Source organism: Saccopteryx leptura, chromosome 6 (assembly GCF_036850995.1).
Source record: "Saccopteryx leptura isolate mSacLep1 chromosome 6, mSacLep1_pri_phased_curated, whole genome shotgun sequence".
NCBI classification, from domain to species: domain Eukaryota; kingdom Metazoa; phylum Chordata; class Mammalia; order Chiroptera; family Emballonuridae; genus Saccopteryx; species Saccopteryx leptura.
Genome location: NC_089508.1, coordinates 168,044,702 through 168,061,043, shown reverse-complemented (window position 1 = coordinate 168,061,043; position 16,342 = coordinate 168,044,702). Strand labels below are relative to the sequence as shown.

The following is a 16,342-nucleotide window of genomic DNA, read 5'->3' as shown; positions in this document are numbered from 1 at the left end:
AGAGGTTAAGTGATTTACCCAAGGCCACACAGCTGGTAAGTGATGGGCTGTCAGGCTCTTGAGGCTGTGCTACTAAGCAAGCAGAGGAGACTTCTGGCCAAGAGGCTTTCCTGGGCCTAAGTGGTTGTACAAACCAGGGTTAGCTCTGTGGATGTGGCTCAGCCTGGTTGGAGGAAGTGGTTGTCACTCATCCCTGCTCCCGGCCATGCCCACAGAAACTCAGCAATTCCCCTCCTAGAAAGGGATCGCTCTAGTCTCAGCCCTCCCTTCTGGATGCCCAGAGCAGCTGCCAGGAACCAAAGCCCTTTGGGAAAAGTAAATGCTCAGAGCTGATGTTTAATCTATGACAAAGTCCTCTCCTCTCCAGCTACTGAAAAAACCAGGCCTGAGGGACAGCTCTGTTAAGTGAAAATAAATGTTTTATTGTTTCCCACTAAAGTACAGATTGGGCTTTTCAAGCTTACAGCGGGGAATAACATGCATTTTTGGCAAAGGAGACTTGGGTCATCTCTCCTCTTGCACAAGACCGACCCCTCCCTGCGTGGAGAGCTGGTGGTGTTTCGCACACTGGTTTCTGGCCCACTCCTCTCGGCTGATGGCAGAGGGAGGTACGAGTGGACCAGCAAGGGAGTCCCCACGCCTTTCCCCCTTTTCCTCCTCCTGACTGCCTGGGTGGGGAGAAGCCAACTTAACACTGCATTAGAGCCAGAGCCCCAAACAAGCACAGCTCTGGGTTCTAAAAGCATTGAGCCCATCACCGAATCCAGAACATAAAACAGAGAATTCCGACTCAGATAGTTCTTTGAAATCCCACGCGGAGAGCGGTCCCGAAGCAGGTGGTTTAGGGCATGGCTTCTGGTTTCCTCTAGAACACGTCAGGGCCACAAAAGAAGGGACTTACCCAAAGCATGACACTCCTTCCCAGGAGAAAAGATGTCCAACACCGACTGTTTAAGCAAGAGACAACTCTGATAGTGAACTTCCCATTTCCTCAGACTTACAACAAGCAGTCATGGGCCCAGCCGTGACAGTCACCCAACAGCGAAGGCGTGTTCTGTGTTTTCCTTCTCACTAGAAAGTCCCACTTGGTTTTCCAAGATGCAGAGTGTGGAGCAGATCCCTGACGACTCCGTGTGAGTAAACAACACACAGGCGGCAGACGTGGCCAAGTAATCCATATGAAGGACAAGTTGCAAAACGAGAAAACAAGCAAACAAACCCCCACTGGACCTTTTGGCTCTTCAGTGGTGTAGTCTAGGGAAATAAGCTGTCAGGCCTGAACTCGCTACTTTTTTTTAGAATAAGTCTATGAAAAGTTTGAAAGTCCTTAAGTGTCCACTACCCTATACAATGATTTTATATATGTTTATATATTTCATATATCTAAGGCTTATTTACACAATTGTCCAGGATGACTAATATATTATACACTTTTTACAAACATTATTCACACACGTGTTTCCTCACAAAGATCTCTTTTTGTCTACACTGTACTTAAAAAACACTGTACTTAAATACACGGTACTTAAAAAAACAACAACAACAAAGCAGAGACATGGGAGAGTCTGTGGCTTTTCTGCTCATATTTCCATGGAGGAGGGAATTTTTTTTCTCCCCTTCCACTTTCTCTTTCCTCTCCTCCCGCTCCAAACAACACCCTCTGCCCCCTGACCCAACATGGAGTCATAAGAAGCAACAGTTCCCAAAGATGAAACTCAGACCTCATGGTTAGTACACTCTTCTGGGGTAAAGGTCTGGGCTGACCTCATTCCAAGCATTCTAGTTCATCCTCGCCCCCCTCCCCACCTCCGCCATCTTTTGACTCCTGACTATTTGGAATCTACATCCTGGAACTGACAGTCCAGAGATGAACACTTTAGGAGAATTCTGAAGCTTCTGGGAAGAAATCAGATTCATTTTGTGTTTTCAAGAAATATTTGGTTGCTTGGTTAAGCAGGTTCAAAGGAAAAGCTAACTCTTCGTGAAATCTTCCACCATAGACCCTGGGAAGTTCCCAGAGACTCAGAAACCAGCAAGTCCAAAAATGAAGAGTGGCGGCTCTAGATGAATTAGCGGTCGCTGTAAGTCGGAGAGAGGGAAGCCAATGTAAGAAGGAAGACTGAGCGAGAGGGCCTTGGACACAACCAGGCCATGAGTAGTCAGCACGGTCTAACGGTTTCTGGGGATTAGAAGTTATGTTGTCTCCCCTGGTTTCTAGAACTTGCTTTCGTGTGGGCAGCTTGCCCTGGCTTACCTCTTCCATACATCACCTATAAAAGCAATAAAAGCACAATTCCTTCCAACTCGGACATTCTATGACTTTACCCTGGAAAATGAAACCATTGAACCTTATAGGTGGGCTGTCAGGCCTCATGGTGGTAACAAGCAGATTCTAGAATCTGAAGGCAGCATCCTGCATTCATTGCTGCTGAGGCTGACAAGGAGCTGACCAAACCAGAATTCATCTCAGAGGAAATGGAACTAACATTCTAGTCTCAGTAGTTCAGAGAAAAGGGATGACTGACGATTGGCAGCACCATCGTTGACCATGTGTAAGAAGATGTCATCAAGGAATTATCCTTTCTGTGGTCTCATCACACCTCCTGCTTTCTCACTCACCACCTGGCAGATAAAGCCAACACTCTGGGGCTTCTCATTGCTTATTATCACCTTCCCCTAGGTTAACTGAGAGGAGGAGGAGGTTAAGACGTTCAAGTTACTCATCCCATGAAGAGATGGGTGCCAGCTTCATGGAGAAGAAACTATTTCTGTAACCACCAAATACAGTCCTCACTCCGCTCACGGTTTGGCTGCAGTTTGCTCCTGCCTACAAGCAGGACGGAATGAAAGACTGAGGATGCTTCAGGGCCAAATTCTGACCCTGAACTTTAAAACAACCAGCGTATCCAAACGATGCTGCCTTCTTGTCATCGTCTTTGGAAATCAGGGCAGCCTGTGCTTTTAAAAATGAAACTCTTACTGATGTCTTAAGGAAGAAGACAACATGACTCAAAAGTCTCAGGGGATTTGTGAATTGCATTTATCTGTGTTAGCACAGATAATTTAAAATAACAATTTTTTTTTAAACAAGAGAGAGATGAGGGGGGACAGATGGACAGAAAGGGAGAGAGATGAGAAGCATCAATTCTTTGTTGTGGCGCCTTAGTTGTTCATTGATTGCTTTCTCATATGTGCCTTGACTGGGGGACTACAGCAGAGCAAGTGACCCCTTGCTCAAGCCAGTGATCTTGGACTCAAGTCAGCGATGTTGGGCTTCAAGCCAGTCACCCTTGGGCTTAAGCCAGTGACCATGAGGTCATGTCTACGATCCCAAACTCAAGCTGGTGAGCCTTGCTCAAGCTGGATGAGTCCGTGCTCAAGCTGGTAACCTCGAGGTTTCGAATCTGGGTCCTCAGCATCCCAGACCGATGCTCTATCCATTGCGCTACCATCTGGTCAGGCTAAAATTACAGTTTTTTAAAACCAGGGGTAGACTATTTAAAATTTTTTTTTTTTATTATGTGTGCACATGCGCGTGCGCGAGAGAGGGAGACAGACTGACAGGAAGGGAGAGAGATGTGAAGCATCAACTCACATTTGTAGCACTTCAGTTGTTCAATGATTGGTTCTCATAAGTGCCTTGACCAGGGGGCTCCAGCTGAGCCAGTGACCCCTTGCTCAAGCCAGTGACCTTTTGGGCTTAGGCTAGTGACCATGGGGTCATGTTGATGATCCCACAGTCAAGCTGGTGAGGCTGCGCTTAAGCTGGTGACCTCAGGGTTTTGCACCTGGTACCTCAGCATCCCAAGTCAGTGCTCTATTCACTGCACCATCACCTGCTTAGGCAAAACCAGGGGCAGACTATCTTCTAATGACTTATCCTTTAAGATGACTTGTTTCTGAACAAAAATAGAACACACTTTTTATATCGTTAGACTTGAAATATCCTCTCTGTAAGCATTGCAGTATGTGGCATCTTTCTTACAACATCATGGGATTTCTTTTTATCCGAGATTCTTTAGGTACCAAGTCCCTGTTTCCTTGATCAGGATGTTTTAACAGAAACCCTCTGGATCTGAAAGTGTCGGATGGAAAAGGCAGAATGGAATCGGAATGGAAGAGAATGAGGATGTGGCAGAGGGATGCAGGATGCTCAGTCAGGAGTCAGGGGCGGGGGTAAGGACAGGCACACGTGGCAGAGGGATGCAGGATGCTCGGTCAGGAGTCAGGGGTGGGGGTAAGGACAGGCACACGTGGCAGAGGGATGCAGGATGCTCGGTCAGGAGTCAGGGGCGGGGGTAAGGACAGGCACACGTGGCAGAGGGATGCAGGATGCTCGGTCAGGAGTCAGGGGCGGGGGTAAGGACAGGCACACGTGGCAGAGGGATGCAGGATGCTCGGTCAGGAGTCAGGGGCGGGGGTAAGGACAGGCACACGTGGCAGAGGGATGCAGGATGCTCGGTCAGGAGTCAGGGGCGGGGGTAAGGACAGGCACACGTGGCAGAGGGATGCAGGATGCTCGGTCAGGAGTCAGGGGTGGGGGTAAGGACAGGCACACGTGGCAGAGGGATGCAGGATGCTCGGTCAGGAGTCAGGGGCGGGGGTAAGGACAGGCACACGTGGCAGAGGGATGCAGGATGCTCGGTCAGGAGTCAGGGGCGGGGGTAAGGACAGGCACACGTGGCAGAGGGATGCAGGATGCTCGGTCAGGAGTCAGGGGCGGGGGTAAGGACAGGCACACGTGGCAGAGGGATGCAGGATGCTCAGTCAGGAGTCAGGGGCGGGGGTAAGGACAGGCACACGTGGCAGAGGGATGCAGGATGCTCGGTCAGGAGTCAGGGGTGGGGGTAAGGACAGGCACACGTGGCAGAGGGATGCAGGATGCTCGGTCAGGAGTCAGGGGCGGGGGTAAGGACAGGCACAGGCTGAAGTCCTGGCCTTTGGCTTGAGCTCCCAAGAGAAGAACACTGTGCTCTCTCCTGCACTGCTCTAAATCTGAGCTGGAGCGTCCGGCCGGCCATGGAGATGAAAGGCATTGGACGTCCAGTCTTTCCTTTGTCAGTGAGGCACCGAAGTGTGAGAAATTGGCAAGATGAAATTTGGCTCTGACAACGGAAAGAAGTGACAGGAGGGATGGGAGTCTGGTGTCACCTGAAACAGCACATGACTCCTTGCTTCTCTCTATCCTGGCCCACCACCCATTGACACTGTGGGTAGAGACTGATTTGTTCTTTCTCCTATTACCCTCTCTCTTTTCTGTCTTGGAGGCCAGCCTATGGGTATTTCTGTACCATCCCCGATGTCCAAGCAATTTCACATGGTCCACAAACTGCATTGAGCAGTTTCCATCCAATCAGATCATGTGTTCTCGTCAGTATCCCAGTTGTTGCCAGCTCCTCCCGGGAAGATGACCAAGGCAGGGTCTGCGAAGGGGAAAAAGATTTCAGAATCTCTTCTGTGTGAGTGCATCTTGGGAAGACTATAGTTTTTTAAAATTCTTATATATGTACTATATAAACATAATAAAACATTCATATCTGGGAAACCTACCTAAAGACTGTACAGGACTTCTTTGTGCTGTCTTAGCAACATTTTTGTATGTCAAAAATTCTTCTAAATATAAAAAAGTTAAAATCCACAAGCCATGAGAATTTCTCCGGTGCCTCAAATGGTCTATTTGGATTACCAAACTCAACCCGCACCCCTCTCACCCCCACGTCTGTAACTATTGTCCTCCCCTCCCTGCCCAGCCCGTAGCCCCTTTTTTTCTCCCTGAGACTGAGAACGGTCATAAGGAGATGCAGCCAACGCCTTGGGCTACACGTGTCCCCGGGATGGCAGGGGGTTTGAACGGGCATCACAGGAGGTGGCTGCTCCCTGTGACTTGGCTGCCAGTGCTTGGCTCTTGGCCCTTCTGAGTGCAGATCAACTCCCAGCTGACCATGCTGAAGGGGAACAGAAGGAAGCTAAAAGGATGGTGGGAAATTAGTCCAATAGCGTTTAGAAAGACCTGCATGCTAAGAGACCCAGTCTCAGAGTTTGCCGCATATGAGTTCCCATGAACACCCAGTAAAACAGGAAATGAGACAGGAGAGGAGTTTTCCACCTTCTGCCCAATTTCTTTCATCTGAAGCCTGATTTCTTTTCTCACCAAGCACTCTTGCTGACTTAACAGGGCCAGTTTTCCCTTTGGGAGAACTTGAATGGCGATCACAGCCTCATTCTTGGAGGGGTGGCATGGGGCAGACAGACCTTGCCAGCCATAGTTATGGGAAACACCAACTTGGGGATTGTTACCCAAACCCCAAAGGCAGCATTGTGATCCATGTCTCCAGAAACAGGGTGTACTGAAGAAGCCTGAGCGTCTAAGCAGGCAGCTACATTGGGACTCAGAACTGAGCTCCTCTGAGCTCCCAGAGCCGGCACATGCCACCTGGCACTGACTCATCGGCTGACGAGCCCCACTCAGCACAACAGCGAGTGAGGCTGGCAGAGGCGCCAGGTGGCTGCTTTGCATTCAGCGGAGAAGCAGGCATGAACACAAAGTCTGCGACTACTGGGATGCCTTCTGCATCCCCCATGCCAAGAAGTCACACAGTTTTGGAGCCGTGATGTCTTCAGTGTACACCACCAAACGCGGGCGGGAGTTTCCTCCTCCTATTTGCGATTTTACTCCGTAAAAGGAAAGGCGCCTGTGTAAGACATAACCTGCTTCTCTCCCCTGTGCCTAAGCTGGTGCCGGCACGGATGTTGGGCATGTGCCTTCTGGTCCACTATCGCCGTGGACCCAGAAATGGCCACTTGGATCTGCCAAACAAGCCTGGCACAGGCAGCTGGGATCCTGTCCCTCCGAGACTGAAGGCCAGGTGGTTTGAGATTACTGACTCTGGATCCCAAGGGAGTGGTGGGGATTTGTTGACTCTTTTTTTTTTTTTAATTTTTAATTTATTTTTATTTTTTTAAATTTTTTTATTTATTCATTTTAGAGAAGAGAGAGATGGAGAGAGAGAGAGAGAAGGGGGAAGCAGGAAGTATCGACTCCCATATGTGCCTTGACCAGGCAAGCCCAGGGTTTTGAACCGGGAACCTCAGCGTTCCAGGTCGACGCTTTATCCACTGCGCCACCACAGGTCAGGCGATTTGTTGACTCTTTTACCGACACGACACTCGCTATGATGTAGCATTTCTGACTGAGTGCAGGGGCAGGGAAGTCATAAGGAGATACCTGCTGACCACACATGGCTCTGACCCTCTGGGGTGTGTGCTAGACGATGAAGAAAAAACTTCAGCTCTAAGACTGACTGACATTTTCATAGGCACCTGAAAATCCCATCAATGGCAGGAGGTGTGAACTGACCTACGGCTGGCATTGCGCAGTGCTGGGTGGCAGCCCTGGTTAGTGCTGTGTCTGCAGCCCAGGGGGGTAGGATTTGGCAGGTAATGATTCTTGGCTTACTGAGCACTCGGAAGATGGGTCTATCTGAAGTGGAAACTGATGTTGGCAGGAAAGGTTGCATCCCATCTTAACCGAGGTTGCCAGTGGTGAATGCCGCAGTCAGAGTCCAGGCAGAGTCAGATTGCCTGACTCCATTCCCAAACTCTCATTCCCAGCTGGGTGCCCTGTGGAAATTGCTTACTTAACGGCTCCAGGTTTTAGTTTCCCTTTCTGTAATATGGGGATAGCAACAGTATTTATTTACTTTGTATGGTTGTGGTGAGATTTTTTAATCAGTCAACATAAGGAAAGCCCATAAGACAGTGGGTGGCACAAAGCAGGGTGTATCATTGTTGGCTCACAAGTATTATTACAAATTAAGAGATGTCTTGAAGGCTATTTATTGTGATTCTGCTTTTTGATTGCCTCAGTGGGAAACCTTCCAGGTGGCTTCAGATCATTCACCTGGCTCATTGTCTCACTCATTACTAGAGTTGACTATTGTCTTAAAAAACCTAAGTCTCAATTTCCTGAGTTGAGGTCTTAAAATCTTACACCCTAACCTACAAAATGAAGGTAATGATAGCTCAGTATTTATTTTATGTGATTGTTGTGAGATGACCTTTACTTTTTAATCTCATCTTATAGGTGAGAGAATCGAGACTCAGAGAGGTGAAGTGACTTGCCTAAAGTCACACAGGGAGTCATTTAAAATATTTTACAACTGAGGTGTTCCATCCAATTCCATAGCCTGGGATCTTAACTGCTGGGCCAGAGAAAGGTGGGGGGAAGAGAGGGAGGAGGGTAGGGAAAGAAGGAAGAGGAAGATGAGGAGGAGGAGGAAGAAGAGAAAAAGGAGGAAGAAGAGGAGGAGGAGAAAGGGTGGGATGGGGAGAGAGACTCACAACTAGCAGCTAATAATAAATATTTTCAAATGAATAAGTGAGCTTGGAAATTCAGTAACTATACTGCTCACAAAAATTAGGGGATATTTTATAGCTTCATATTCATTTTGAAATATCCCCCAATTTTTGTGAGCACTATATACCCCAATAATAACAAAAGAGATGACATTTCATATCACGGCTACACAATTCCAAACAACAATTTTGACTGCTTTAAAAAGCGAGTGCTTTTCACCAGCTATGGAGTCATTGCTTTAAAGCGCCACGAGACCCAGTATTTTTGGAAGAAGGGGAATTCTTAAGATCCTGCAGCCCCGGAATGCCAGTGCCTGAGCCAGTCCCCTTGTTTTAGAGATAGGGAATGAGGTTGGAGAGAAATGCTTGTGACATTACACACAAGTCCATCCTTCTTACGAAGGCGCTTCCCGGCAGGAAAACCAGGATTCAGCTGTCCTCCACTTACTCATTCCACACGTATTTATTGTATGATCAAAAATGTTTTTTTGATTAGTGAATGAATTTCCCCAACATGGGCTTGTTCCCATTCACCTTGCCAAACTGTGTGTCTGGTTCCTTCTTAGTTTTCAAATCTCAGTACAAAAGTCACCTCCTTAAAGAAACCTTTCCTGGCCACCCTACCTAATGTAGCTCCTACCCCTCACCCTTTCTCTGTCCCATCACCTTGTGTCCTTTACAATAATGTCACACAGAGATGATTCTGTGTTAAACTGTCTACCATTTACCCCCACCCACAAAGGCAGGGACCTCAACTGTTTGGAACAAAACCTGGCACTCAGTAGATGTTCAATCAATATTTGTGTAATGAAAATGAATGAGGTGACATTGATTTCTCCCCAGGAAGAAAACACTCTGCAACTTGACATGGTGATGGCGGGAGAGGTAGGACATTGGCCTGGAGCCCCTTGGCCATAATGACATGTCCAGCAGGGGTCTGACTAATCAGCGCATGCATTTTCTGAATTACAAAGTGTGCCAGGGACATTTAATTTCTATTAATTGGCACCAAGGAGGAGGGGTTGTTATTGAGATCACCAGCCAGCTGGAAGCCTGTTTGTATCAGACCTCTTTGCACATCAGAATGGACATTTTGTAAACCCTGTCAACCTTGTGAAGCTGCAAGTCCCCAAGAGGGGCTGCTTCCAGGGGTCTCAGACAACAAACACTACCTCGGCGACAGAGGAGGAGGTGAGGTCATGGTGGGGACAAGCAGAAGAGAAAAGACAGCTGAGGGTTACGGCGTAAGATGCATTTAGAAATAATTGTCATATCGCCTCAACCCTGGTGCCATTCACCAGCGTATATGAAAGGCACGGAGCACGAGGAAGCTGCAATTTCAGAGGCTGGTCCTGCTGCCTCCTCACTGTGACCTTAGACGAGCAATTGCTCCTCAGAGCCTCGGCTGCTTGGTCTATAAATAGGGGACAATAACACCTGCCTCATGGGGTGGTTGTGAGGCTCCAAGGATAAAATGCAATATGATAACAACTAACCTTACAGAGAATTTCCTATGTGCCGGGCACTATGTGATGGCTTCATGCGACTATCTCGTTTGATCCCCACCTAAGCACTCAAGGAAAACAGTCCCTGCAGTTTACAGGGAGGGAACGAAAAGATTGGGGAGGTTAAATGACTTGCCTGTGGTGATACAGGGAAGAATTCAGACACCTGACTCACTGTAACTGCCCCTCTACAGGGTTAGCTCAGTACGTGGCACTTATTACATGTCTGATGAATGACAGCTAATAAGATCCTGTTCTCACTGCTAGCATTTCTCTTGCTCACTGGCTTTCAAGCCTCTGCTGCGCCTGCCAACTCCTCCTCCAACGGCTACCGCTTCTAGGTCCCTACTGCTCCTGGGTCTACCTGTCTCCCTTGCTCTTCCCAACACCCCTACAAAGTGCCCATTATTATTTCCACTCCTCAGATGAGGAAAGCCAGTCTCAGAGAGGTTAGTTAACTTGGTCCAAGGTCACACAGCCGAGAAGCGGCGGGGCCAGGATTTGAACTCAGACACATGTGGTTCCAGAACCCAGGTGCTTTTCTCTCCACGTAACATTTCTCCATGTTATCTACCATCTCTCAGAACCTATTTCTTCTCACTGAAGTCCTCCTGACAGCCCAAACCTCCTTGTCGCTCCCCTTTCTCACTTCTGCCTCACGATGGAGCCTCGCTCTCTGTGGCCCTCTGGGTTTGAATTGTGCCTCAGTGCCCGTTTCCTGGGAACAGCCGCCCATCACTGGACACTTCCCTGTACTCAGGACCACGATCAGAGCTGTACATTCATGATCTCAGTTTACCCGCCGAGAACCCTAGGAGGCGGAGATTCTGGTCCCCGTTTTACAGAAAACAAGTTTAGGGAGGTGTTGTAACTGTTCCAAGTTTCTTTAGTCATTTGCCAAGGGAAACATCATTAGTGACAAAGCTGGGACAAAACCCCAAATGATTTGGTTCCAAAAACTCAACTATCCTAGCTATCATCTCCTAGTGCTTCTCCACCTCTTGTCAAGTTCCAGTGGGTTGAGAACTTACCTGCCCTCTCCTAGTATAACTACCCACCCTCATCCTGGGTGACTGATGCTTTACAATCCAGTCCTCTCTCACAGGTCTCCATGATGAAGGCCTAAGCTCTCAAATGGGCCAACATCTCCAAACAACTTAAGCTTAAAAAAGAATTCAGCTCATAAACAGAATGTGCAAATGGAGTGTTTGGAAATGTGGTTCTGATATCTAAAATTAGCCTTCCCTTCCAACGGTATCCCCCCTCCCTCCTGACTGCTCTGTTTCTTGTCATGGAAGCTGGTGCTATCTCTCCTGAGCTGTGACTGATGTGTCCTATTCATTCGATGTGGCTCTCTAGGTCTCCTTGACAGAGATGCAAAACATCTTTCCCCGAGGAACTGGGGGCTGGGCGGGGGGGGGGGGGATCAGGATCTAGCCCTCTGAAGGTGATATTTATTTGAATTCCTCCTTGGCCTTCCAGGCATTTTCCCTGCCTGCTTGCATTTTGATTCGAGCTTGCTTTTGCTTATTTGTGAGGGTCTCCCGAACGGAAAGATCTCTCACCATCCTCTGGGGTGGTCCAGGGAATCTTTGTTTTCATGGCAAGGACATTAGGGTGGCTCTGGCCTCCAGGACACAGACTCCACAGCAGTCAGACTCTGACATTGCAAACGGCCTTCACAGAGTCGGCCAGTCACGCCAGCACTTAGCCTAACAGCATCAGCGAGGACACAGAATGGCCTTGGCAAACGCCTTTTGCCATTTTCCCTGGGTCTCGGCTGGCATCCTTTTTGTCCTTACCAGACTGCACAGCTCTTGCCCATCCAGCAGTGACCCTATTTGCATAATTAGCTTGCATCCGTGGGTATGTATTTACCCCACAAAAGCAATTGCCTTTGAACTTTGGATAAGTACCAGCAGGGGACACTGGAAAATGTCAGCTCTTGAGCCCTCTTGTTCCCACAGAGAAGATGACAGTGGGGGTCATTTTGGAGATCGCATCCCCTTCTGCTCTGTGTCTCATTGAGAGCAAGGACAGGCAAAACCAGAGATGAACTCACCAAGAGGGAGGGACTGAGGGAATGCAAAATGATCACCATGTTTTGACGTCAATGATCCAGAACCGCACTGTCAGCTTCGGCTCTTTGACCATTGGCTTGGCTGAGTCTGGCTGCCTTTGCAGCAGGGGCAGATGTGTGTTTGGGATTCTCTGTTCCCTTCCTTCCCACGTCTGCTTCTGGGATGACAAGACCCTTGCAGTTTTTCTGGAGGGCTTGACCCTCTGACCCCCTCACCCCGTCTGCCTCTCCACGCCTGTGACCTCAGCATTACGTGACCATTTGTCTATATCCTCTCCAAACTCAACCGTGTTATGCATTTATAGTTGCCATGGAAGAAAAGGGACATGGTGAGATAAGATTCAAGTTTAAGCTTAGAGACCTCGGTTTAGTATTTGTTGCCTTGGACAGGTCACTTAACCTCCGAGCCTTCATGCTAATTCTACAATGGGACCTCCCCTCCCTGGTTGGATAGGATTTGATGACATAATGCATGTAGGCACATAGTAGGTGCTCAGTCAATGGTGGCAATTATTGCTGAATGAAGGGTTAGAGATTCTTTTTTTTTTTTTTTATCTTTTTTTTTTTTTTCTTTCTTTCATTTTTCTGAAGCTGGAAACAGGGAGAGACAGTCAGACAGACTCCCGCATGCGCCCGACCGGGATCCACCCGGCACGCCCACCAGGGGCGACGCTCTGCCCACGAGGGGGCGATGCTCTGCCCATCCTGGGCGTCGCCATGTTGCGACCAGAGCCACTCTAGCGCCTGGGGCAGAGGCCACAGAGCCATCCCCAGCGCCCGGGCCATCTTTGCTCCAATGGAGCCTTGGCTGCGGGAGGGGAAGAGAGAGACAGAGAGGAAAGCGCGGCGGAGGGGTGGAGAAGCAAATGGGCGCTTCTCCTGTGTGCCCTGGCCGGGAATCGAACCCGGGTCCTCCGCACGCTAGGCCGACGCTCTACCACTGAGCCAACCGGCCAGGGCGATTCTTTTTTTTTTTTAAGTCTCCCTTCCATCTCAAACTACTTATGTGACCTTGAGCAAGGCATTGAAACATTCTGAGTCTCAGTGTTTTGACCTGTAGTCTGGGGACAGAAAGATGTTTTTCTTGCATATTTCCCTAGGTTCTTAGGAAGATTTGTCAGGAGCAGGAGCAGCAGCAGCAGCCACAAGATCTGTTTTAGTCTCAGATTCTGAGGAGTTGCTTCTGGTTTCTGCAGACCACTGCCCAGAGGTGCCAGGCAAGGCCCAGAGGGGCAATGCCTGCGAGCTCTGTACTCAGACAATCTGGGCACAGCCATCGTTTTCTCTATTCAGGAGCAGCAAGATCTTCCAAAACAGCTGTACTTGGAAGAACTCTACTAAAAATCCTCCTAAACTAGAACTTCTCAAAACCAGACATGCTGTTGTATCAAAATCTCAACTCTAGGCAACTCAAATGCTCAGACTGCCAGTGATGGAAGCCAGGGGGGCGTTGGGAGAGTCAGGCGGGGGAGCTGAGGCCTTAGGTTGCAGTATTCGTTCTGACTAGTGTTCACTGAGCCCCACTATGAGCTACACTGACGATCCCATATGGTACACGTGCGGGAAACATACAAGCGGATGGTAGTGTGGAGTTTGGGAGGCACGTGGGAGGAGGGGAAGAAAGGGTGAGAAGCACCCAGCAGGTCTCAACGGTCTTGATAACTATCCTTTTTCTTTTTTTTAAAGCTAGGGGGTAGGTGTATGGTTTTATGATCCTCTACAATTATATGTGTGTGTGTGTGTGTGTGTGTGTGTGTGTGTGTGTGTGTGTGTGTGTATAATTTAAAAAAGGAGGAAAGCAGAAAGGATCCCCAAATCCAAAAAAAATTTAACAAGAAACTACACTCTGAGGGCCATATGTAGTTTACCTATCCTGTAACCACTGTGTCCCCATTGCTGCTCACAGAGCCTGGTCCAGCGTGGGTAGTGGACAATGCTGTGGAATGAATGGATGGGTGGGCGGATGGATGGATGGATGGATGGATCTGTAATGCTCCTCCATGCCCCTTACCCTTGTCACCTTTAATCCCACCTCTGTTGCATTCTACGTGTCCAAGTGTAAGCCAGTAGGCAGAAGGGCTTCCTGGGAACATTTTGTTTCTGTTCTGGTCTAGGACACAATACTACGACCTGGCAACCAGATGGACGGATCATTTAACATTGCTCTATTTCAAGCACAACATCCTGGTGAGATTGATTCTCAAGGACTCCAAACTGCTGCAAGGATCTTTGGAATGACTTCCCTCGGCTTGGTCCTGCCTGCCAAACACATTCCCTAAGTGACTGTCCTTCCTGGTCACCTGAGAGTTTGCTGGAAGCGCAGCCACTCCCTTCTCTTAGCCGGAGGGAGAATGGGGTCTTCCCTCCAGAGCTACCAGGAGAAGCGGCAGCGGCGGTGGCTGCCGGCCCCGGGGGAGCCCAGCTTGCTAAGCGCTGTTCCCTCCTGGAGAGACTCGGTAGGATGTGGCCATCCTGTCTGCACCGCTGCTCTCCTCCCGGGAAGGAACGCCGGAGGCTGAGGCACTGGCCTATGTGGACAGAGGCAAACGACCCCCATACACCTGCTGCCAAGCCAAAGCCAGCGGCACTGGGCAGCTGCGGGACACTGCTCCTGGCTGCGACAGTGTGGGCTGGGAAAGGCGGACTGGCGAGCAGGGGACTGTCCACCCTCCAGGTCAGCTCCTTCCCTAAGACAAGGGCCTGATGAGAGTGATTGTCAAGTTGGGACAGTGGGGAGACTGCTGGGCTTGACAGCAGTGTTCTCGGCCTCTGAGTCACTCTGTGTACCTTATTCTGTATAACAGGGTAGCAATCAAGATATTTAACCGTATGGGGTAGGCACTAGCCAATCAGAATGAAGAAGGGCTCTCTTGCCCGAGGTCTCAGCTGCACCTGGCCCTAGCCCCTTAGCTGCTGGATCCCAGAGTGATGGGGAGGGCTAGGGGGAGGGCCCAGGGTGCAGGGTGGGGAGAGGCCTTGGGGAGCTCAGAGCAGCCAGTATTTACCTATCAGTACAGGCCTATTTCATATATTAATAGCCAGTGTGGCCATACCCCTGCTGACTGTCAGCTCTGCTATAAAATATGAGAAGGGCAGATTCAACTCTCATACTTGTGGCGCATAAGAATTACTTGGGGAGCTTGTTGAAAACACAGATGCCCGGTTCCCACCTGAAAACTATTGAACGACATGGTCAAGGGCCCAGGTGAGGCCCCCCACGCCCCCGAGACCTGCCTACCTTGGGTCTGCTGGTCTCCAAGGAGCCAGCTCTACTTGCAAGGGGTTTATGATGACTCTAAGAGGAAGCCCAGCACACGGTCTCTAGGGGAACATACCCCATTCAGGTGCCGGGCATGTGACTGAGCGAGGCCCTGGCTTGCGTCTCACTGAAGCAGCCTTGACCCTGACCCAGTTGCCCTGGATTGCTGCTGCTCAGGACCACAGGCCCAGTGTGAACAGACCCGGATGTTCAAGAGAAGTCGAAGCCAGCAGCCACGTATTGTGCGATGCGTCTCACCGAGTCACAGGTAGGACACTGCTTTAAATTCTTCTGGCTCTGGCTCCAAAAGCCCTGTCTGTGGGTGGGGAAGGGGAGGGCGGGGCAGCTGGTCCCACACGGGGAGGGACAGAGACAAGCCCTACGGGAGGGTCTGGATGTGCTTATTAAGAAATCCATTTCCGCCCTGGCCGGTTGGCTCAGTGGTAGAGCGTCGGCCTGGCGTGCAGAAGTCCCGGGTTCGATTCCCGGCCGGGGCACACAGGAGAAGCGCCCATCTGCTTCTCCACCCCCCCCTCCTTCCTTTCTGTCTCTCTCTTCCCCTCCCGCAGCTGAGGCTCCACTGGAGCAAAGATGGCCCGGGCGCTGGGGATGGCTCCTTGGCCTCTGCCCCAGGCACTAGAGTGGCTCTGGTCGCAGCAGAGCGACACCCCGGAGGGGCAGAGCATTGCCCCCTGGTGGGCAGAGTGTCGCCCCCTGGTGGGCGTGCCAGGTGGATCCCGGTCGGGCGCATGCGGGAGTCTGTCTGTCTATCCCCGTTTGCAGCTTCAGAAAAATACAAAAAAAAAAAAAAAAAAGAAAGAAATCCATTTCCTCAGTGGACCTCAGAGTCTGCCCGCGGCCGGCTGTGCCTCCTGCACCTCTCAGATGTCCCTATCTGCCCCTCCCCCCATTACAGTCCCCCTCAGCAGCTTTCCTAGCAATGCGGTGCCAGGTCTGATCACAGGGCTAAGGGGCACCCTCCCTGGGGACTCAGTCTCATCTGGTGGGATAGGGCTCTCCCAGGATGGGGTATGTGGGCTCGGATGTGAGGTGCTAGAGTTCTTGGGATTCCTGGCACGTTCCTTGAAGGAGTGGCTTCCTCTACGTATGAGAGAACTTGTCTGGATTGCTCCATTTAAATCC

The 16,342-nt window shown here is 49.9% G+C and overlaps 1 protein-coding gene across 1 annotated transcript in view; it reads right to left on the bottom strand.

The window, feature by feature from the left end:
- Positions 1-401: 401 nt before the first annotated feature.
- Positions 402-16,342, bottom strand: part of SH3RF2 (SH3 domain containing ring finger 2) — a 121,979-nt gene continuing 106,038 nt past the window's right edge. Inside the window, exon 11 of the mRNA XM_066341697.1 lies at positions 402-5,423. The gene's annotated coding sequence lies outside the window, so the exon portion shown is untranslated. The remainder of the gene's footprint in view (positions 5,424-16,342) is intronic.